We start from the raw sequence: 22,994 nt of genomic DNA, 5'->3' as shown, positions 1-22,994 counted from the left end.
GCAGAAGCGTTCCATGTCATTTTCCAAAACACAGAATCTCATCTTGGTTGTGTTGCCTATGGATTTCTAATCCTGAAAGGGCAATGCACTGTCTTTTTTTTTTTTTTTCTTTCATAATGGCTACTCTGTCCAAAATCTTGCTTGCATTGCATCAGAATACAAAATTTGGAAATAAGAAGGCAAAACCGACTCAGACCCAGAAAACATTTTGGAAATTCCTGCTCAAGAAACCAAAAGTTAGCTGAAACACCCAAAACAATGACAGCAAGCCAGAATTGGAGCAAGCCAACAGCTGTGCCCTGATTGAAAAAGAACCTTCGTCTTGTACCCTGAACTCCATATTGCAGCCTCAAAACCAAAGCTCACATCAGAAAATTCATTACAAACCATGATAAATAAGAAAAAAGTGAAAAAAGCCAAAAAATTTCAAGAATCCATAATGATATTGGGCTTGATTTATTCACAAGGAAACCAGCTGTTCCCGGATTCATCCACCCCTCCAGCTGACTGCCTGTGGAATTCTGACTGAATTAACCTGAAAATCGCAGTGAAACTCAGTTTGGAGGCAATTAATATCTGTCACCTCAGCCAAAGTGTTCCATTTTATTTTCATAAACACAAAAACTCACCTTGGTCATGTTACCTGTAGATTTCTAAGCTTCAAACGCCTATTTGTTGTGTTTTTTATTTCATAATGGCTATTCTGTACAAACTCTTCTTTGCATTGCATCAGAATACAAAATTTGGGAAGGAAGAAGGCAAAGCCAAATCAGACCCAGAAAACATTTGGGAAATTGCCACACAAGAAACCACAAATCGGCTGAGGCACTCAAAACAATGACAGCAAGCCAGAAGTGGAGCAAGCCAACAGCTGTGCCCTGATTGAAAAAGAACCATCCTCTTGTGCCCTGAACTCAATATGCCAGCCTCAAAACCAAAGCTGACATCAGAAAATTCATTACAAACCATGATAAATAAGGGCAATGTGAAAAAGCCAAAGAAATGCAAGAGTCCTTTTTGATATTTGGCTGGATTTAGACACAAAGAAACTGGCTGTTTCCAGATTCATCCCCCCCCTTCCACAGACTGACTTTGGAATTCTGATTGTATTCACCTCAAAATCACTCTCACACTCCATTTGGAGGGAATTAGAATCTGTCACCTCAGCAGAAGCGTTCCATGTCATTTTCTTTTTTTTTTTTTTTTTTTTTTTTTTTATTTTTTTGACAGGCAGAGTGGACAGTGAGAGAGAGAGACAGAGAGAGAAAGGTCTTCCTTTTGCCGTTGGTTCACCCTCCAATGGCCGCCGCTGCAGCCGGCGCACCGCGCTGATCCTGGCAGGAGCCAGGAGCCAGGTGCTTTTCCTGGTCTCCCATGGGGTGCAGGGCCCAAGCCCCTGGGCCATCCTCCACTGCACTCCCTGGCCATAGCAGAGAGCTGGCCTGGAAGAGGGGCAACCGGGACAGAATCCGGCGCCCCAACCGGGACTAGAACCCGGTGTGCCGGCGCCGCAAGGTGGAGGATTAGCCTATTGAGCCACGGCGCCGGCTCCCATGTCATTTTCCAAAACAAAGAATCTCATCTTGGTTGTGTTGCCTATGGATTTCTAATCCTGAAAGGGCAATGCGCTGTCTTTTTTTTTTTTTTCTTTCATAATGGCTACTCTGTCCAAAATCTTGCTTGTATTGCATCAGAATACAAAATTTGGAAATAAGAAGGCAAAACCGACTCAGACCCAGAAAACATTTTGGAAATTCCTGCTCAAGAAACCAAAAGTTAGCTGAAACACCCAAAACAATGACAGCAAGCCAGAATTGGAGCAAGCCAACAGCTGTGCCCTGATTGAAAAAGAACCTTCGTCTTGTACCCTGAACTCCATATTGCAGCCTCAAAACCAAAGCTCACATCAGAAAATTCATTACAAACCATGATAAATAAGAAGAAGTGAAAAAAGCCAAAAAATTTCAAGAATCCACAATGATATTGGGCTTGATTTATTCACAAGGAAACCAGCTGTTCCCAGATTCATCCACCCCTCCAGCTGACTGCCTGTGGAATTCTGACTGAATTAACCTGAAAATCGCAGTGAAACTCAGTTTGGAGGCAATTAATATCTGTCACCTCAGTCAAAGTGTTCCATTGTATTTTCCAAAACACAAAAACTCACCTTGGTCATGTTACCTATAGATTTATAAGCTTCAAATGCCTATTTGCTCTGTTTTTTATTTCATAATGGCTACTCTGTCCAAACTATTCTTAGCATTGCATCAGAATACAAAATTGGGAAGGAAGAAGGCAAAACCAACTCAGACCCAGAAAACATTTGGGAAATTGCCACACAAGAAACCACAAATCAGCTGAGGCACCCAAAACAATGACAGCAAGCCAGAAGTGGAGCAAGCCAACAGCTGTACCCTGATTGAAAAAGAACCATCCTCTTGTGCCCTGAACCCAATATGCCAGCCTCAAAACCAAAGCTCACATCAGAAAATTCATAACAAAGCATGAAAAAAAGAAAAAAGAGAAAAAAGCCAAGAAATGCAAGAATCCATAATGATATTGGGCTTCATTTAGTTGCAAGGTAACTGGCTGTTCCCAGATTCATCCACCACTAAAGCTGACTGCCTGTGGATTTCTGACTGAATTAACCTGACAATCGCAGTGAAACTCAAGAAACCAAATTTCAGCTGAGGCACCCAAAACAATGACAGCAAGCCAGAATTGGAGCAAGCCAACAGCTGTGCCCTGTTTGAAAAACACCATTCCTCCGGTGCCCTGAACTCCATATTGCAGCCTCAAAACCAAAGCTCACATCAGAAAATTCATTACAAACCATGATAAATAAGGGAAATGTGAAAAAGCCAAAGAAATGCAAGCCTGTGGAATCCTAACTGAATTAACTGAATTAACCTGAAAATCGCAGTGAAACTCAGTTTGGAGGCAATTAATATCTGTCACCTCAGCCAAAGTATTGCATTTTATTTTCCAAAACACAAAAACTCACCTTGGTCATGTTACCTGTAGATTTGTAAGCTTCAAACGCTTATTTGTTGTGTTTTTTATTTCATAATGGCTACTCAGTCAAAACTCTTGTTTGTATTGCGTCAGAATACAAAATTTGGGAAGGAAGAAGGCAAAGCCAACCCAGACCCAGAACACATTTAGGAAATTGCCACACAAGAAACCACAAATCAGCTGAGGCACCCAAAAGAATGACAGCAAGCCAGAATTGTTGGAGCAAGCCAACAGCTGTACCCTGTTTGAAAAAGACCATTCCTCCAGTGCCCTGAACTCCATATTGCAGCCTCAAAACCAAAGCTCACATCAGAAAATTCATTACAAACCATGATAAATAAGGGAAATGTGAAAAAGCCAAAGAAATGCAAGACTCCTTTGTGATATTTGGCAGGATTTAGACACAAGGAAACTGGCTGTTTCCAGATTCATCCCCCCCTTCCACACACTGACTTTGGAATTCTTTTTGAATTCACCTCAAAATCGCACTCACACTCAATATGGAGAGAATTAGAATCTGTCACCTCAGCAGAAGCGTTCCATGTTGTTTTTAAAAACACAGAAAATCATCTTGGTTGTGTTGCCTATAGATTTCTAATCCTGAAAGGGCAATTTGCTGTGTTTTTTTTTTTTTCTTTCATAATGGCTACTCTGTCCAAAGTCTTGCTTGTATTGTATCAGAATACAAAATTTGGGAATAAGAAGCAAAACCGACTCAGACTCAGAAAACATTTAGGAAATTGACGCTCAAGAAACTACAAATCAGATGAGGCACCCAAAACAATGACAGCAAGCCAGAATTTGAGCACGCCAACAGCTGTGCCCTGATTGAAAAAGAACCTTCCTCTTGTGCCCTGAACTCAATATGCCAGCCTCAAAACCAAAGCTCACATCAGAAAATTCATTACAAAGTATGATAAATAAGAAAAAAGTGAAAAAAGCCAAAAAATTTCAAGAATCCATAATGATATTGGGCTTCATTTATTCGCAAGGAAACCAGCTGTTCCCGGATTCATCCACCCCTCCAGCTGACTGCCTGTGGAATTCTGACTGAATTAACCTGAAAATCACAGTGAAACTCAGTTTGGAGGCAATTAATATCTGTCACCTCAGCCAAAGTGTTCCACTGTATTTTCCAAAACACAAAAACTCACCTTGGTCATGTTACCTATAGATTTATAAGCTTCAAATGCCTATTTGCTCTGTTTTTTATTTCATAATGGCTACTCTGTCCAAACTATTCTTAGCATTGCTTCAGAATACAAAATTGGGAAGGAAGAAGGCAAAACCAACTCAGACCCAGAAAACATTTGGGAAATTGCCACACAAGAAACCACAAATCAGCTGAGGCACCCAAAACAATGACAGCAAGCCAGAAGTGGAGCAAGCCAACAGCTGTGCCCTGATTGAAAAAGAACCTTCCTCTTGTACCCTGAACTCAATATGCCAGCCTCAAAACCAAAGCTCACATCAGAAAATTCATTACAAACCATGATAAATAAGAAAAAAGAGAAAAAGCCAAAGAAATGCAAGAATCCATAATGATATTGGGCTTGATTTAGTCACAAGGAAACTGGCTGTTCCCAGATTCATCCACCCCTCCAGCTGACTGCCTGTGGAAATCTGACTGAATTAACCTGACAATCGTAGTGAAACTCAAGAAACCAAATTTCAGCTGAGGCACCCAAAACAATGACAGCAAGCCACAAGTGGAGCAAGCCAACAGCTGTGCCCTGTTTGAAAAAGACCATTCCTCCAGTGCCCTGAACTGCATATTGCAGCCACAAAACCAAACCTAACATCATAAAATTCATTACAAAGCATGATAAATAAGGGAAATGTGAAAAAGCCAAAGAAATGCAAGAGTCCTTTTTGATATTTGGCTGGATTTAGACACAAGGAAACTGGCTGTTAGCAGATTCATCCCCCCCTTCCAGAGACTGACTTTGGAATTCTGATTGAATTCACCTCAAAATCGCTCTCACACTCAATTTGGAGGGAATTAGAATCTGTCCCCTCAGCAGAAGCTTTCCATGCCATTTTCCAAAACACAGATACTCATCTTGATCGTGTTGCCTATAGATTTCTAATCCTGAAAGGGCAATTTGCTGTGTTTTTTTTTTTTTTTCTTTCATAATGGCTACTCTCCAAAATCTTGCTTGTATTGCATCAGAATACAAAATTTGGGAATAAGAAGGCAAAACCGACTGAGACCCAGAAATCATTTAGGAAATTGCCACTCAAGAAACCAAAAGTTAGCTGAGGCACCCAAAACAATGACAAAAGCCAGAATTGGAGTACGCCAACAGCTGTGCCGTGTTTCAAAAAGACCATTCCTCCGGTGCCCTGAACTCTATATTGCAGCCTCAAAACCAAAGCTCACATCAGAAAATTCATTACAAACCATGAAAAAAAGAAAAATGAGAAAAAAGCCCAAGAAATGCAAGAGTCCTTTGTGATATTTGGCTGGATTTAGACACAAGGAAACCAGCTGTTTCCGGATTCATCCACCCCTCCTGGCTGACTGGCTGTGGAATTCTGATTGAATTCACCTGAAAATCGCACTCACTCTCGATTTGGAGGAAATTAATATCTGCCCCTCAGTGGAAGGGTTCTATGTCATTTTCCAAAACCCAAAAACTCATCTTGGTCATGTTGCCTATGGTTTCTAATCATCAAAACCCAGTATGTTCTGTTTTTCAATTTCATAATGGATCCTCGTTCTAAACCCTTGTTTGTATTGCATCAGAATACACAATTTGAAAAGCAAAAAGGCAAAACCAACTCAGACCAACAAAACATTTAGGAAAAAGTTGCTCAAAACGAAAAATTGGCTGAGGCACCCAAAGCAATGACAGAAAGCCAGAATTGGAGAGAGCCAACAGCTGTGCCCTAATTGAAAAAGACCATTCCTCTGGTTCCCTGAACTCCTTAAGCCAGCCTCAAAACCACAACCCACATAAGAAAATTTATTACAAACCATGATAAATAAGAAAATGTGAAAAATGCAAAAAAGAAAAAGAAATGTAAGAGTCCTTTGTGATATGGCGCTTGTTTTAGTACAAGGAAACCAGCTGTTTCCGGATTCATCCACCCCTCCCAGCTGACTGACTGTGGAATTCTGATTGTATTCACCTGAAAAGAGAGAACATTTATAAGTATATTGGGACTGTGGAACCTGTCATTTACCAATCACATGTTAGACTGAATCATAGACCAAATATAGGGAAGAAATCCTATGCATGTAAACCTTGTGGGAAGTCATTCAGTATTAAATTCTGCCATACCCTCCATCACAGCACTCATATTGTGGAAAACCCTCATGTGTGTAATGATTGTGTGGAAACCACTCACCAGAAGTCAGATCTCATTAGACATCAGAGAATTCACACAGGGTTGAAATCTTACAAATGTAATGACTGTGGGAAGTTCTTTGGCCAGAAGAAACACCTCATAAATCATCAGAGAATTCACACAGGTGAGAAACCTTATGAATGCAATGACTATGGAAAATCCTTTGGCCAGAAGGCAAACCTCATAAATCATCAGAGAATTCACAGAGGGGAGAAACCTTATGAATGCAATCATTGTGGAAAAGCCTTTGCTGAGAAATCAAAGCTCACAAAGCATCAGACAATTTGTACTGGGGGAAACCTTATGATTGCAACGACTGTGGAAAAACCTTTGCTGAGAAGTCAAACCTCAGAAAGTATCAGAGCCTTCACACCATGGAGAAAGCTTATAAATGAAATGACTGTGGAAAAGCCTTTGGTTCCATCCTTGCATACCAAGGATAAATCCCACTTGGTCTGGGTGGATGATCTTTCTGATGCATTGTTGGATTCAATTGGCCAGAATTCTGTTGCAGATCTTTGCATGTATGTTCATCAGGGAAATTGGTCTATAATTACTTTCTTTGTTGCACTTTTTTCAAGTTTAGGAATGAAGGTGATGTTGGCTTCATAGAAAGAATTTGGGAGAATCGCCTCTCTCTCAATTGTTTTGAATAACTTGAGAAGAATTGCAGTTAGTGCTTTAAATGTCTGTTAGAATTCAGCAGTGAAGCCATCCAGTCCTGGGGTTTTCTTGGCGGCGAGGGTCTTTATTACTGATATCATTTCCATCCTGTTATGTGTTTGTTTACGTTTTCTATATCTTTGTTGCTCAATTTAGGTAGGTTTTATGGATGGAAGGATGGTGGAAAGCCTCTTTGCTGTACTTCATAACTCATAAGATATCAGAGTATCCACACAGGGAATTTTCTACTTGACATTTTTGTGCAAGTTATATCTCATGAAATATTAGAGAATTCACCAAGGGGAGAAATGCATGAATGTAATACATGTGAATAGCCTTTGTGGTGCAAATCAGACCTCATCAAACATAAAAGAATTCTCATGGGGAGCAATTTTATGAATGTAATGACTCAGAGCCTTTTACCATAATTCAGCCCTCATTGTACATCATCAAATTCATATAGGGAAAAACTCCTTTGAAAGTAAAATCCCTTTAATTAGAAGCCATACCTCATACGACAACAGGGAATTCACGTGGGAGAGAAACCTTATGGGTGTAATGAGTGTTGGAAAGCTCTGCCCAAATATCTCCTTATATCAGAATGCACAACATATATATCTAATGAATGAAATAAATGTGAGAAAGTCATTTCACATAGGTAATGCCTCATAATCCATCATGGAATTTGAACAAGGGAGAGACCTTAACAATATAATGAATGTGGAAGAGCTTTTCTCCAAAATTCATGTAAGTATTGTGACAAAACCTTTTGCTGGAAATCACATCCTATCCAACAGAGACTCATGTAAAGGAGAAAGCTTATAAATATTATTAGAGTCAGAAGTCAATGGTACATCAGAGAATTGACACAGGTGGTTTCTTAGGCGTATACTGATTGTGCAAAAACATTTTCTTTATTTCAGGCTTGTATAGATACAGAATTCACAAAAGGTGATAGTCTTTGCATGCTGTAAATACAATAAAACCTTTAGCCAGAAATTAGACATCAACAGACTTCAGAGAATTCATAAGGAACAAAAGTCTATGCAATGAATTTGGAAAATGTATTTCTGTTATATATCAGTCTTCAATTCCCATGAATAGACTCACAAATGAGAAAACATGCATGCATAGAAAAGTTTTGTACCATAAATTATCTCTAGATGGTAAACTAATATATCACACAAAAGAAAAATCATGAGTGTAATGGAATTGGGAAACCCTTTGCTATAAGGCAGATTTCCAGAAAGCTTAGCAAGATTACAGAAAAGTCTCTGAAAATGTAACATGTCTGAAAGATTTGTTGGCATCACAAACTGGAGGATAGCTCAAGTGCATGTGTTTTTGTGCCTGGCATCCAAATTGATATCTCTTTTTCTTTGATGAATTCCATGTTTATTTATTTAGCAGATTTAGAGACAAAGGATTCCTGTCCATTGATTTACTACTATATGCCCACAATTGCCATGGTAAGGTATATGGCAAAAACTGAGTGCTGGGGTCTGTGAATCTGATTCATCACTGATAACATTGAAGACATTGGTTCCTGGTTCTTATGCTGCTATGCATGGAAATGTTTCTCTAATTTCATTTTCAAATAGTTCATTGTTAATATAAAGAAATGCTTCTAATTTTTAAAATTTCATTGAAATAATTTGTGATTAATGTGTCCTAGTCATGCATTATTACAGGGTGTAGTGCAATATTTGCACACATTTATGCAGTAAAAAGTGATCAAGCTAAGCAACTACAGTTTTATTAAGTTTTTAAAGAGTTATTTATTTGAAAGACAGAGTTACAGAGAGAAGTAGCAGCAGAGAGAGAGAGAGGTCTTCCTCTGCTGGTTCACTCCCCAGATGGCCGCAATGGCCGGAGCTCTGCCAATCTGATGCCAGGAACCAGGAGCTTCTTCCAGATCTCCCACTTGGGTGCAGGGACCCAAGGACTTGGGCCATCTTCTACTGCTTTCCCAGGCCATAGCAGAGAGTTGGATCAGAAGAGGAGCAGCCAGGACTAGAACTGGTACCCACATGGGATGCTGGTGCTTCAGGCCAGGGTGTTAGCCCACTGTGCCACAATGCTGGCCCCCAAGCAACTACAGTTTCTAATTCTTCTCCATGATTTGAGACTACCAGCTCCTCTCTTTCAGTTCTTTACACAGAACCTAATATGGTTGAATGTAGTCATCTCATTATATTATGGGACACCAGAAGTTCTTTCTGCCTCTTTGATTTTTGATACCTATTATCCAATCCCCCTCTATCCCTAGCTGCTTCCCTTCTCAGCCTCTAGTAATCACAGTTCTGTGTTCAGATCCATTATTTTCTTTCACTTCCACATGTGACAAGGACCAGGTGACATTTGTGTTCCTGCTTCTGGCTTATTTCAATTAATTTAATAATATTTTGTTCTTTTTTTGTATCTAAAAGAGGTTGCCCTGTCCATTGTTTTTCACTGATGGACAGCTAGATTGGTTTGAAATCCTGGCTGCAGTGAACTGTGTTATAGTGGCTGTGTTATGGGAAAATTGCTGTATCTTTTATATGCTCTCCTCCTTTCCTTCTAATAAAATTTCCTTATTATATATAGCCAAGAGCAAGATAACTCTCACATGGTAGGTCAATTTTTATCTTATTTGAAATTTTTGTTATTTATTTGAAAGAGTTACAATAGAGGTAGAGACACAGAGAGGTCCTCCATCAGCTGGTTCACTCTACAGATGACTACAAAGGCCAGAGTTATGCCATTCTGAAACCTGGAGACAGGAGCTTCCTCTGGGTCTCCCACATGGGTGCATGGGCCCAAGGACTTGGGCCATCTTCTACTGCTATCCCAGGAGATAGCAGAGAGCTGTATTGGAAGAAGAGCAGCTGGAACTAGAACTGGCACCCAAATGGGATGCTGGCCCTTCAGGCCAGGGCTTTAACTCACTGCACAACAGCGCCGGCCCAATTTTTATCCTTTTTAAGGAATGACCATACTGTTCTGCATAACATCTGTACTAACTTGTGTTTTCACCCACCATATATGACGGTTTTCTTTTCCCATGTGCTCTCTAGCATTTGTTATTTTTTATCAGTTTGGCATAAAAATGATATAGTATTGTTCACGTTTTTGTGTATTTTGAAATCAGTTAATTTGTTTATTAAATCTTTATTATTTGAAAGGTGGATTTAGAGAGAGAGGGAAAGACATAGATAGCTTTCATCTGCTGGCTCACACCCCAGAGAGTTTCAACAGTTGAGCCTGGGGCATGCTGGAGTCAGGAGCTTCATCCAAGTCTCCCACATCAGTGGCAAGGACCCAAGTCCTTCGTCCATCTTCTGCTGGTTTCCCAGGTGTTTAGCAGTGAGCTAAATTGGAAGTGGAGATTCCTAAACTCAAAGTGGAACTCACATGATATGCTGGCCTCACAGATTGCAGCTTTCCCCACTTGGCCACAATGCCAGCCCCTCTATCAATTTAATTCCTCAAAAATAGCTCAGTAATGTTGGCATCTATCTCATTTTGTTTTTTCTCTGTTATTATTCAACTTATTGATGTCTTATTTTTGTTCACATTATTCCTCTCAATTGCTCTACCTGAGGTGAGTAGGGCTGCTGTGTTGCTTAAATGAAGTGTATGCTTTAGATTACTCATTTAATGAGTGCATGTCATTCACATAGCACTTCACTGAAGTTCTACTATGTCCCAAATCCTCTTCTAGGCACAGAATTTAGACCACTTTTCTCTTAGGCCCAGATCTTGCCTTTAACATACTACTTGGAATTTAGTAGCTCATGAAATCTGCAGACTGCATAAATGAATGAATATCTTAAGGGCTGTGCTTTTGTGGAGGAACTTCATAGGAGACTGAAGGAATAAAATAAATCAAAAGTATCCACAGTATATAGAATGTATACTATTTTACAAGTCACAGAGAAGAGGAAGAAGACGGAAAGTAGTAAGACTAGAAAGTTTGTAGCAAGACTAACAGGCGCTGGTCAAGAACTTAATAAGCACATTAGGAAAGCAGTAAGGTTTCTTTTTTTTTGAGGAAAAGTTTTTATTTCTAGTGATGAAATTGGCAACAGAACATTATGAAAGTTTAAAATTACAAAGAGAAATTGTCTATAATTAATAGATTCAAAATTTGACAATCAGTGAATATCATTATTAGTCATTACCAACAACAGTTATTGATTTGAAAGGCAGAGTGACAGGAAGAGGGAACCACTGTTTCACTCCCCAGACACTTGCAATAGCCAAAGCTTGACCAAGCCAAAACCAGGAACTGGGAATTCATTCTGGATGTCCCATTTGGGTGCAAGGACCCAAGCACTTCTGCCATCCTCCGTCTCCTCCCAGGGTGCACACTAGCAGAAACTTGCCTCAAAGCAGAGAAGCTACCACTCAAGCCAGGCATTTGTATATGGGATGTGGGTGTGTGGTGGTGATAGCAAGCCCTCATAGATAAAAAAAAAAAGACAAAGTTATTTCTATGCCAAGGAAATTACTCTGTAGTCTTTCTCTTATAAACTACGTATTGCTGAACCTAGATAATTTTTCCTTTATTTAACAATGACATGAAAATGTCAGTTGAGTTGGCTTTCCTGAAGACCTTGTTTCTTGAATATTACTTGCTAGCTGAGATAAATTCTTTTCATCTCTTTCTCGCTTCGGCAGCACATGTGCTCGCTTCGGCAGCACATATACTAAAATTGGAACGATACAGAGAAGATTAGCATGCCCCTGCGCAGTAAGGTTTCTTTACCTCCCTGTAGACTCTGCTCTCCAGAGGTGAACAGGGTCCTCTAAACCCACTTGCTGCACACACAAACACCTGAGGGTTGTATTCTCCCACAGGTGTTGGAGACTGATATGGTGCTCTGATTTATATTTACATAATGGCTAGTGACATCGGGCATATTCACATGTTTTGACCATTTACATTTCTTCTGAGAAATGTCTATTCAGATGTTTCTTCACTGTATTTTTTGGAGTTTTTCCAATTCATGTAAATGTTCTGGAAATCTGTAAACATTCAGAGTTTTAATTTTTCCTGCCATCTGTTCATTGTATCTACACTCTGATGTTTACTTTGTTGTGAAGAAGTATCTTAGTTGGATATACTCAAATGTCTCTGTTTTTATTTTTGTGACTATTGCTATTGGAATCTTACCCAAAAGCTATTGTGTGTTGACAATATTTAGAGTTCCCCTATGTTTACTTGGGTTTGGGTCTTATGATTACATTTTAATTCACTATGAGTTCACTTTCACATAGTGTAAGAGATGTTGGAGTCTCTTTTCAGGCTTCTACATATGGATAATCAAGTTCCTCTGCACCACTTGTGAAAGAGATTCTTCTTTCTCCAGTTCATTTTAGTTCCTTTGTTAAATATGAGTTGCTGGTAGAAATTTGGGTTTATTTCTATGCTACCAAGTCTTTTCCATTGAACTATGTGTCTGTTATTATATCAGTGCTAACACTTCTTCTTTTTTTTTTTTTGCAGTTTATTTATTTGAAAGGCAGAGTTACAGAGAGGTAGAGGCAGAGAGAGAGAGAGGTCTTCCATCCACTGGTTTACTCCCCAAATGGCCACAATGGCCGGAGCTCTGTTGATCTGAATCCAAGTGTCAGGAGCTTCTTCCAGGTCTCTATGCAGGTGCAGGGGCCCAAAGACTTTGGCCATTTTCTACTTTTTTCTCAGGCTATACCAGAGAGGGGTATAAGAAGTGGAGCAGCTGGGAAACATACTGGCACCCATATGAGATGCCGGCACTGCAGACAGTGACTTTACCTGCTTTGTCATAGTGCTGACCCCTGTAATATGTCTTAAAATATGGTGTGATGTCTCCAGCTTTTTTTTTTGCTTTATAATATTGCTTTAGATGTTAAGCATCTCTCATGTTTCTATGTGAATTTTAGCATCATTTTTTCTAGCTCTGAGAACATCGTTGGTATGTTGATTGGGATTGCATTGAATTTGCAAATTGCTTTTGGTAGTATGGATATTTTGGTATTATTCTTCCCATTCACAAACATAAGTTTTCTGTGAGACTGTCAAAAAGCCTTGACAAAAATTGGACTTTATTACACAAAAATTCATCACTTTTTGGGATCATTTAAATCCATAATTTTGCACTAATATTTGATAAATCATTAAAGACTTTGAGCATTTTAGTAGGAGAAATTAAAATATTTATCAATTTATTCAAATATTGTTTAGATGTGATATTCAAATATTGTTTAGAGCCATTGTCTGTATTCCCTCTAAATTAGGATCTTTTTGCTTTTTGCCTGTTAAACTTGTCCCTTGACTCAACAACCCTTTTTAATGTAATGTAAACTGAAAATGTCATTTCATAAGCTAAAAAAAATGACAAAGAAGGAAAAAGAAGGGAGGGAGGTTGAGTATATAATTATGTTCTCCGAATTTTTTCTATAAAACATATTGAATCATTTAAAAGCTAATTAAAATTAAACTCAAAATTGGACCATTATGACCAATATTTAAAACAAGTGATTAAAAACTGTAGATGTCTTCAATTTTGATTATCATTCTTCTTTAGAATATCTGAAAGAAATCCAGTTTCTCACTTTAAAATATACCAGTGTGTTAGAATTCAGTATTAAATGACTTTGTTTAAAAGTGTTATTTAATCTATTGCTTTAAGTAGTAATACTATGGCCATTGTAAAACAAAATCCTTATCATTTTTCATAAAACAGAAAGGGCCTTTAAAACATCATCACTAAAAATATTAAGAGACCTAAAATATAACATTCTTAAAACCCAAGTGATACCATTCAAAATTTTCAAATATGCAGGGATAGTTCGTGTCAAGTAACTAAATAATTGTTAAGTGTATATATGGAATAGCTTCTATAAATTCTTTTGGCAAGGGCTGGCACTGTGCCATAGTGGGTGAGGCTGCCACCTGCAGTGCTGGTGGCATCAGCACATGCCCATAGGGGCATCAGTTCAAGACCTGGATGCTCCACTTCCTATCCAGCTCTCTCCTATGGCCTGGGAAAGCATTATAAAATGGTCCAAGTGCTTGGGCCCCTGCACCTGCATAGGAGACCAGGAAGAGGCTCCTGGCTCCTGCCTTCCAGTCAGCACAGCTCCAGCCATGGAGGCCAACTGTGGAGTGAACCAGTGAATGGAAGACCACTCTCTCTGCCTATCCTTCTCTCTCTGTGTAATTCTGACTTTCAAATAATATAAATAAATCTTCAAAAAATTCTTTTGGCAAATAGATGAAGCTACTTGTTATACATTTCAAATAAATAGCAAACATACTAGAAAAATATATTGAATAAAATTTAAGCAACTCATAGCTATACACAGAAATTTCTCACCATAACAACATAGCAACCACTAAATTTCCAAATTCAATTTTCCACAACTTAGAATCTTTAACTCCAGATGGACTACAAAATTGACAGAACAGTGGCCTATGTATCAGGATACCTAATGCTAATACAGAATTATCCCTGCCACAACTTACCTATGTGACCTTGAACAGTTCACTTAACTTCTCTGGGCTTGGCATTTAGCATCCTCATGTGATAAAGGAGGCTTGGATAAGATCAGTTGTACTCTATCTTGAGACTTCAATGATCTCTCAGTTTCCAAACAGGCACCTTAAGGGAAAGTAAACCTTTAGATCAAAGCTTACATTTTTAAACATAAATATATTTTAAACTGTCTCTACAACTAGTACAAAACAACACATTCAAATGTGTACCATGCCACTTTTCAATATTTGGGAATAATTAATGCATCATTTTAGAGCATTGTCTTGAGGCCAGTGCTGTGGTGTAGCCAGTAAAGCCACTGCATGCAGTGTGGGCATCCCATATGGAGGCCGGTTCAAGTCCAGGCTGCTCCACTTTCCATTCAGCTGTCTGCTATAGCCTGGGAGAGCAGTAGGAAGTTGGCCCAAGTCCTTGGGCCCCTGAATCTGCATGGGAGACCCTGAAGAGGTCCTGGCTCCTGGTTTCAGATTGGCATATCTCTGACCTTTTAGGCCATCTGGGGAGTGAACCAGCAGATGGAGGACCTCTCTCTCTCTCTCTCTTCCTCTTGTTCAATATCTGTGTAACTCTGACTTCCAAATAAATAAATAAATAAATCTTTTAAAAAATCAAAAGAATATTGTCTGGCACACAGTGAACCACTAAGTACAAGATATTATTAGTAATATTAGATTGAAATGTTGAAATAAAGTAGGCAATAAGCCTTAAGATGCAAATTAATACCAAGAAATATAATCTCAAATTTCTGTGTTCAACAAGGTAGTCTCTTTTCACTACTAACTTTATACTAAATAAGATATTTTGATATTTTGTTAAGAGTAAATTTATCGGGGGCCAGCGCCGTGGCTCACTTGGTTAGTTCTCCACCTGTGGTGCTGGTATCCCTTATGGGCAAAGTGTTCTAGTCCTGGTTGCTCCTGTTTCAGTCCAGCTTTCTGCTATGGCCCAGGAAGGCAGTGGAGGATGGCCCAAGTGCTTGGGCCCTGCACCCGGATGGGAGACCAGGAGAAAGCACCTGACTCCTGGCTTTGGATGGGCACAGCTCCAACTGTGGCAGCCATTTGGGGACTGAACCAATGGAAGGAAGACCTTTCTGATTTCTCACTGTATATAACTCTACCTGTCAAATAAAAAAATTATTAGTTTTTCATAAAAACTGCAGTATTGAAAAAGTTCTAAAATCCCTCTAATTCTAAATGTCTGTGACTGCTAACTCATTAGCACATATTGCATTCTTTACATCTGGGTAATCATGACAATTCACTTTTAAATGATTAACAGATCTGCTGTTATATATAAATACATGCTTTTCCGAAAATCATACAATAAGCAGGCTACATACTGTACTTCAAGTAAAACTGCCATATCCAGTCCTACAATTGTAAATAAGACAGTTTCAATTGTTCAGCATTATCAATTATAAATTCCAATAGTGTAGCAATAGTCATAAGAATAAAGGATCCAATGCTGTGGTGTAGCAAGTAAAGCTGTGGCTTGCAGTGCTGACATCCCACATGGGTGCCAGTTCAAGTCCTGGCTACTCAAATTACTATCCATCTTTTTATGCAAGTAAGACTTACTATCCAGCAGTAGAGGATGGCCCAGGCCCTTGGGCTCCTGCACCTGCATAGGAGACCCAAAAGATGCTGCTAGCTCCTGGCTATGGATTGGCACAGCTCCAGCCATTGTGGCCAAATGGGGAGTGAACTAGTGGTTGGAAGACTGCTCCCTCTCTCTCTCTCCTTCTCTGTGTAACTCTGACTTTCAAGTAAAATAAATGAATCTTTTTTTAAAAAGGATGAAATAAAAAGGAAGATGAAGATTACAAAATTGTTTAATTTTTTTTAATAAATATAAATTTCCAAAGTACAGCTTTTGGATTACAGTGGCTTCCCCTCCCCAAAACATCCCTCCCACCCATAATCCTCCTATTTCCTGCTTCCTCTCCCATCCCAGAAGATTACAAAATTGTATGAAGGACATTTGTACAGTAAACAAATATACTGATTTCCAATGCAATATTTGAATACTTGAAGCAGGAACGCTAAGTACTTCTTTGCCAAAATAACATGTTTTGTCCAGTGTAAAACCCATTTGCCATCCCAATACACAAAGGGATTTGGGGCAAGAAGGAAAAAAGAAGTCCACACATGCAGAAATTTTAAGCAAAACAAAATAGAGAATGTATTTAGTTTCATGAAAATCACACAAGAATTAATAGTATTCCACCCATTTCCAACAAATATTTTTAAGTTTAATGAATGAATAAATTTTCAGTTACATAGCAGAAAACTTCTACCCTCTCCCATAAAACTGAAAAAGAAACTTTTTAAAAGTAAAAACTGATGAAAGAATTCTGCAATACATGTTAATGTTAAGTAGCCCAGCAGAGTTTATTTAGAAATACAAACACACACACAGAAAATAAATACATTAAAATCTTACTGAATAGTCCAGTAATAGTTCAGGATCCAATATGTGTGCAAAAGATTCTGGATTTCCCAGTCACTTTGTATAGGAAATGATGTGCTTTGCTATGTAGCATGTACCTTTAGATTCCTGAACACCTCCACTTTGCTTCTTACCCTGAGTCCCAGCAAATACAGGAACACAGCTGTTGAGTCATTCATTTTCTGGATTTGGGAATATCAAAGAATTAATGAGTATAGAAAGTTGTACAGCAGAGACCAAATATCCAAGGGAGTTCAGGAAAATCAATTGAACAAGTCAAACTACTATGAATGTATACTGAATGCTCTGTTTTTAATATGTCTTACTTACCTAAAAAGACATGAGGGCTATTGCTCTCTCTCTTAATACAACTAAGGAGAAGATATCACCAATGCTCAAGAAAAATGAATACACAGCAGAGCTAATACAAAATCCCAAAATTCCAAAATAGAAAAACTGGATATGCACTCCTTACACACACCCTGAAGTGACAATGAAGTAGAACAAATCTAAAATTAGAAAAAATTCTTTTTTTAAAGATTTATTTATTTATTTTAAAGTCAGAGTTGCACAGAGAGAGGCAGAGAAGAGAGAGGGGTCTTCCATCCACTGGTTCTCTCCCCAGTTGGCTGCAATGGCCAGAGTTGTGCCAATCCAAAGCCAGGAGCAAGGAGCTTCTTCCAGGTCTCCCACATGGGTGCAGGGGCCCAGGACTTGGGCCATCTTCTACTGCTTTCCCAGGCTTTAGCAGAGATCTGGATCCATATGAGCTGCCAGCACTGCAAGTGGTGGCTCTACCCACTATGCCACACCACTGGCCTTGAAAATTCTTGTCAAATTAAGAACATTTAACCTTTGTTTTAGAGTGCATTATTAAAATATCTAAACTGGGGGAATACATAATTTCTTTCTTTAGAAATCAGAAGAGAAAAAGAACACTTCAAGCCTACTGTGACACCACACAGAAGGAATGGAGAATCATGACCTCAATTAGCCTAGGGACAGAATAAAAGGGAGGGAAATAGGAACAACAGAATTAAGATGAATAAGCTTTGAGAGCTGAGGGAATCTGAATGTAAAGAAAAGGCATGCAGTTAACTGAAACAATAGAGATAAGTCTGAGAGGAAAAAACATTGTTAAGTCATATTAATGGGGCCAGAGCTGTGACTTAGTAAAGTAAAAAAAAAATCTCAAATTTGTTTTTAAATTATATAATTAAAAAAGATTAAAAAAGATGTTCAATCTTAAGTCTCTACAGCATAAGATATACATCGATTTTCCCAGGTTCTATTTGCATTTATTAACAAAGTTTCATGGGTATAATCACTAAAGTGGCTCCAATAAGTCTTTTTATAAAAATTATTTTTTATTTTGACAGGCAGAGTGGACAGTGAGAGAGACAGAGAGAAAGGTCTTCCTTTTTCTGTTGGTTTACCCCCTAGTGACCGCTGCCGCCAGTGTGCTGCGGCTGGCACATGGCGCTGATCCAAAGCCAGGAGCCAAGTGCTTCCTTCTGGTCTCCCATGCAGGTACGGGGCCCAAGCACTTTGGCCATCCTCCATTGCACTCCTGGGCCATAGCAGAGAGCTGGACTGGAAGAGGAGCAACTGGGACAGAATCTGGCTCTCCCAGCAGGACTAGAACTTGGTGTGCCTGCACCGCAGGTGGAGGATTAGCTTATTGAGCCATGGCGCCTGCCTCCAATAAGTCTTAACCTGGGATGCAACTAAATTTAACAAGGATACTCAATAGGAATTTTAGAAGAATTCCAAAATATGTATCAGAATAAAAATACTTTACTTGGTACATCTCATTTTAACTATACTATTGTCTAAATTTCCAAATGTCAGATGTACTAAAAAAATCCCCAAAGCAGCAGAGTTGGTCCGACATGATGAGGAATAAAATAAAGAAAATGAGAATTCGCAGATCCCAGATTAAAATAACCAAGAAGGCCCAATAACAGAAAACTCAATGTCTTCATACACTAACATTTATTACCTCAGATTTATTTAACAAAAAGGTGATTATTCCAGCTACATCCCATTAGGTAGCCCAATTTTACCTGCTAAATCCATTTAAAAAAAGCACCTCATGATATATTACTAAAATCATATTGCTATATGCCATCCACCATGTCCACTGTACCTTATACCTAATGTTAACAGATTTGATGAAAATCAGTAGATAAATGATGTGTTTTAACCAAGTGTGGGAAATGTCTTTTGTTCAACGTTTTTCCAAAAACCCCTCAGTCTCAGTTTGCCTTCACATTGAAAAGACACTTCTGAGGTTTACTAATCAGTCCAGCTTCTTCGCGCCTCCCTCCAATGAAAGGGGCTAAAATCCATCAAAATAAACTCTAGGCACTGTCCTTGTGCTCCCAGTGACTTTTTCACTCTAGGGGCTCACAAACCTTCTAAATTCTTTAGATCACCTGTGATGTCCATTAGTTCTCAAAGACTATGATGCAAGTAATTTCCCCTCTTGGAACCTTGTTATTAACTGTGCTGTATGAGAAATGAAGTCTCCTACACACCTTGTGCTTACGATTCTCCAAACCATGTTGCCTGCTAGGACTTTGGCCATGAATATAGGACAGCAATACCTGAACATGATTACTGAGATCTCCTTAATAAAGGATAGACTGGGGCCAGCACTGTGGTGCAGTGGTGTAATCCTTTACCTGCAGTGCTGGCACCCCATATGAGCACCAGTTCTAGTCCCCATTTCTCCTTTTCCCATCCAGCTCTCTGCAATAGCCTGGGAAAGCAGTAGAAGCTGTTCCAAGTGCTTTGGTCCCTGCCAAAATGTGGGAGTCCTGGAAGCTCCTAGCTCAGATTGGCCCAGCTGCAGACATTGCAGTCATTAGGGGAGTAAATGAGCATATGGAAGACCTTTCTCTCTGTCTCTTCCTCTCACTGTCTGTAAGTACACCTGTCAAATACGTAAATAAATTCTATATATATATATTTACATTTATTTATATATATTTATGTATATAAATATATTCATATATAAAATATATTATGCTTTATCATATAATATATTATATAATATATAATAATTATAAACAGATAATATTATATAATTTACTATAACTATTATATATATTATATATATATATTATTGAGATGACTTCAATAGCCAGAGTGTGGCCAGGTTGAAGCCAGGAGCTCCTCCTCCAATGTGTGTGGCAGCAACCCAGGCACTTGGACCATCTTTCACTGCTTTTTCAATCCATTGGTATGGAGCTGGATCAGAAATAATTATATATTTATATATAAATAAATTCATATATAATATTTATATATAATTATATATTATATATTTATGATAATTATATGTAATTCCATATTATGTATAGAAATATATAATATATATTATAATATATAAATATATATACGATGGATCAAAATGCGGCATTCTCCATTTGGCAGAAGAGACAGGCTCCAATATCTACTGTCTATGTCAGTATGTCAGTATATTGCAGGAGGTAACCCCTCTACCAAATAAGAAAAGCTATTTCAGTTCAGCTGGACATCATTCTGCTGACTGTTGACCTTATTACTGTTAGTCTGGATGCTTTCATTGGTTGCAATCCAGAGACCCAATTTTCCCATAGATATAAACATCAGCAAACATGAAAATTTGGTAAGAAAAGCTTAAACTGAGAGTTATGATTAATAACTATTTTAACAAAATTTCTCAGAACCCATCTAATCCAAACCTTGGACAATTGGGAGCTGTTGTACTTAGCCCACCCATAATCAAAATGGATTCTAAATCCTTCAACTGCAAGGAGAGTATCATAGACATTAATGCTCCAAACGGATCCAGTTCCCTGCTAATGTGTCTGGAAAAGCAGCACAGGGTGACTCAAATATTGGGGCTCCTGCACCCATGTGAGAGACCTGGAAGAAGCCCCTGGCTCCTGATATCAGTCTGTCCTAGCCACAGTCATTGCAGCCATTTGAGGAGTGAACAAACCAGGAGGAAGATCCATCTCTCCCACTCTCTCTTTCTAGTGCTGCCTTTCAAATTCATAAATAGACCTTTAAGAAAGTCGATCACTTCAATAAATTTGCCATTGCTCAGTCATGATGACTTTTACTACCTTAAGTTCTTTTTCAAAAGATTTATTTATTGGAAAGCCAGAAAGAGGAGCTGGTGGTTGTGGTGCAGTGGACAAAGTTGCTATCTGTTACATTGGCATCCTGTATGTGCACCAGTTCAAGTACCAGCTATTCCATTTCTGATCCAGCTCCTTACCAATGGACTGAAAAAGCAGGGAAAGATGGCCCAAGTGCTGGGATGCTGCCACGCACATCGGAGGAAAAGCTCCTGGCTTCAACCTGGCCACACTCTGGCTATTAAAGTCATCTCAAAAATGAATTAGGTGGTGGAAGATTTCTGTCTCTCCCTCTCTCTGTAACTCTTTCAAATAAGTAATTAAATATTTTAATATGATAAAAAATGGCAGAGAGACACAGAGACAAAGAGAGAAGGAAAGAGAAGCAGAGAGATCTCCCATCTGCTGGTTCACTTTCTATATGGCTACAACTGTGCAAGACCAGGTTTCAAGTCCCCATTGAGGTTACAGTTCTCCAAATTAGATGACAAGAAGGAAAGATTTTGAGCTATTATCCATTTCTTCCCAGGGATATTAACATGAAACTGATTTGGAAGTGGAGTACCCAAAACTCAGATTAGCACTGCAATATATGATGCGGGCACCTGTTGTGATGGCTAACAAATTGGAAAACCTAGAGGAAAAATCAACAGATTCCTGGACATACACAATATACCAAAATTGAGTCATGAAGACACATAGAAAAGCTAAACAAATCAAAAACCAAGACAGAGATTGGATGAGTAATAAAGACCCTCCCAAGAAAGAAAAGTCCAGGATCAGACAGCCTCACTATTGAATTCTACAAGTCTTTTAAAGAACTAATGCTTCTCAAACTATTCAACACAATTGAAAGAGAGACAATCCTCTCAAACTCCTTCTATTAATCTGACAATGACTGATTCTATCATTTATTTATACATAATGTTGAGAAAATCAGAAGTATTTGTTAGGACTTCTGCTAAAATGCACTAGATTTATAATTTTTAAATACATCTTTCCTAGATGTAATGCAGTCCTTTGCTACTTTAGAGTATCAGAAATTTAAAATGTTGGACTGGTGCTGTGGTGGAGCAGGTTAACACCCTGGCCTGAAGCTCCAGCATCCCATATGGGGGCCAGTTCAATACTCAGCTGCTCCACTTCTGATCCTGCTCTCTGCTATGGCCTGGCAAAGTAGTAGAAGATGGCCCAAGTCCTTGGGCCCCTGTACCGATCTGGGAGACCTGGAACTAGCTCCTGGCTCCTGGCTTCAGATCAGCACAGCTCTGGCAGTTGCAATCAATTAGGGAGTGAACATCAGATGGAAGACCTCTCTCTTTCTCTCTGGCTCTCCTCTCTGTCTGTAACTCGACTTGTAAATAAATAAATAAATAAATCTTTAAAACAATTAAGAAATTTAAAATGTGAAAGGTTTTTAAAAAATGTATTTCTTTATTGTGAGGCAGAGTGACAGATATAGAGAGGAAGAGAAAGAGAGGTCTGCTATCCACTGGTTCACCCCTAAATGGCCAGAATGGCTGGAGCTGGGCCGATCTGAAGCCAGGTGCCAGAAGCCAGGAGTCAGCAGCTTCCTCCAGGTCTCTCACATGGGTGCAGGGGCCCAAGCACTCAGGGCATATTCCACTGCATTCCTAGGCCATTAGCAAAGAGCTGAATTGGAAATGCAGGAGCAGGGACTCAAACTGGTGCCCATGTGGGATGCTGGTGCTGCAGGTGGATGCTTAATCTACTATGCCACAGAGTGGGCCCAGGGAAAGGTTTTAGGAAGACATCTTTCATGTAGACTAGGCTGCAATATTGCAAGGTAAGGTTTAGCTTTTATTTCCACACATCAGTATTCATCTTTTAG

General features: G+C 39.0%; 1 long non-coding RNA gene and 1 pseudogene across 5 annotated transcripts in view; one reads left to right on the top strand and one right to left on the bottom strand.

Moving 5' to 3' along the window:
- Window positions 1–11,090: 11,090 nt before the first annotated feature.
- The window catches only part of LOC149119043 (uncharacterized), a 26,482-nt gene continuing 14,578 nt past the window's right edge, over window positions 11,091–22,994 (bottom strand). For 2 of the 5 annotated variants that reach the window (XR_016228860.1, XR_016228854.1), the window contains exons 3-4: window positions 14,528–14,663; window positions 11,100–11,477 (exon numbers count right to left, since the gene is read on the bottom strand). This is a non-coding gene — a long non-coding RNA (uncharacterized LOC149119043). Of the gene's footprint in view, window positions 11,478–11,577; window positions 11,727–14,527; window positions 14,664–17,107; window positions 17,192–22,994 lie in introns of those variants that run through there. The other 3 variants (XR_016228858.1, XR_016228856.1, XR_016228855.1) reach the window with 3 other exon arrangements.
- On the top strand, window positions 11,703–11,770 carry LOC149119044 (U6 spliceosomal RNA; annotated as a pseudogene).

The sequence above is a fragment of the Oryctolagus cuniculus genome, unplaced genomic scaffold (assembly GCF_051225735.1).
Source record: "Oryctolagus cuniculus isolate XC-2025 breed Fujian yellow rabbit unplaced genomic scaffold, ASM5122573v1 ptg000044l, whole genome shotgun sequence".
Taxonomy (NCBI): Eukaryota; Metazoa; Chordata; class Mammalia; order Lagomorpha; family Leporidae; genus Oryctolagus; species Oryctolagus cuniculus.
This window is presented reverse-complemented; position numbering and strand designations above follow the sequence as displayed.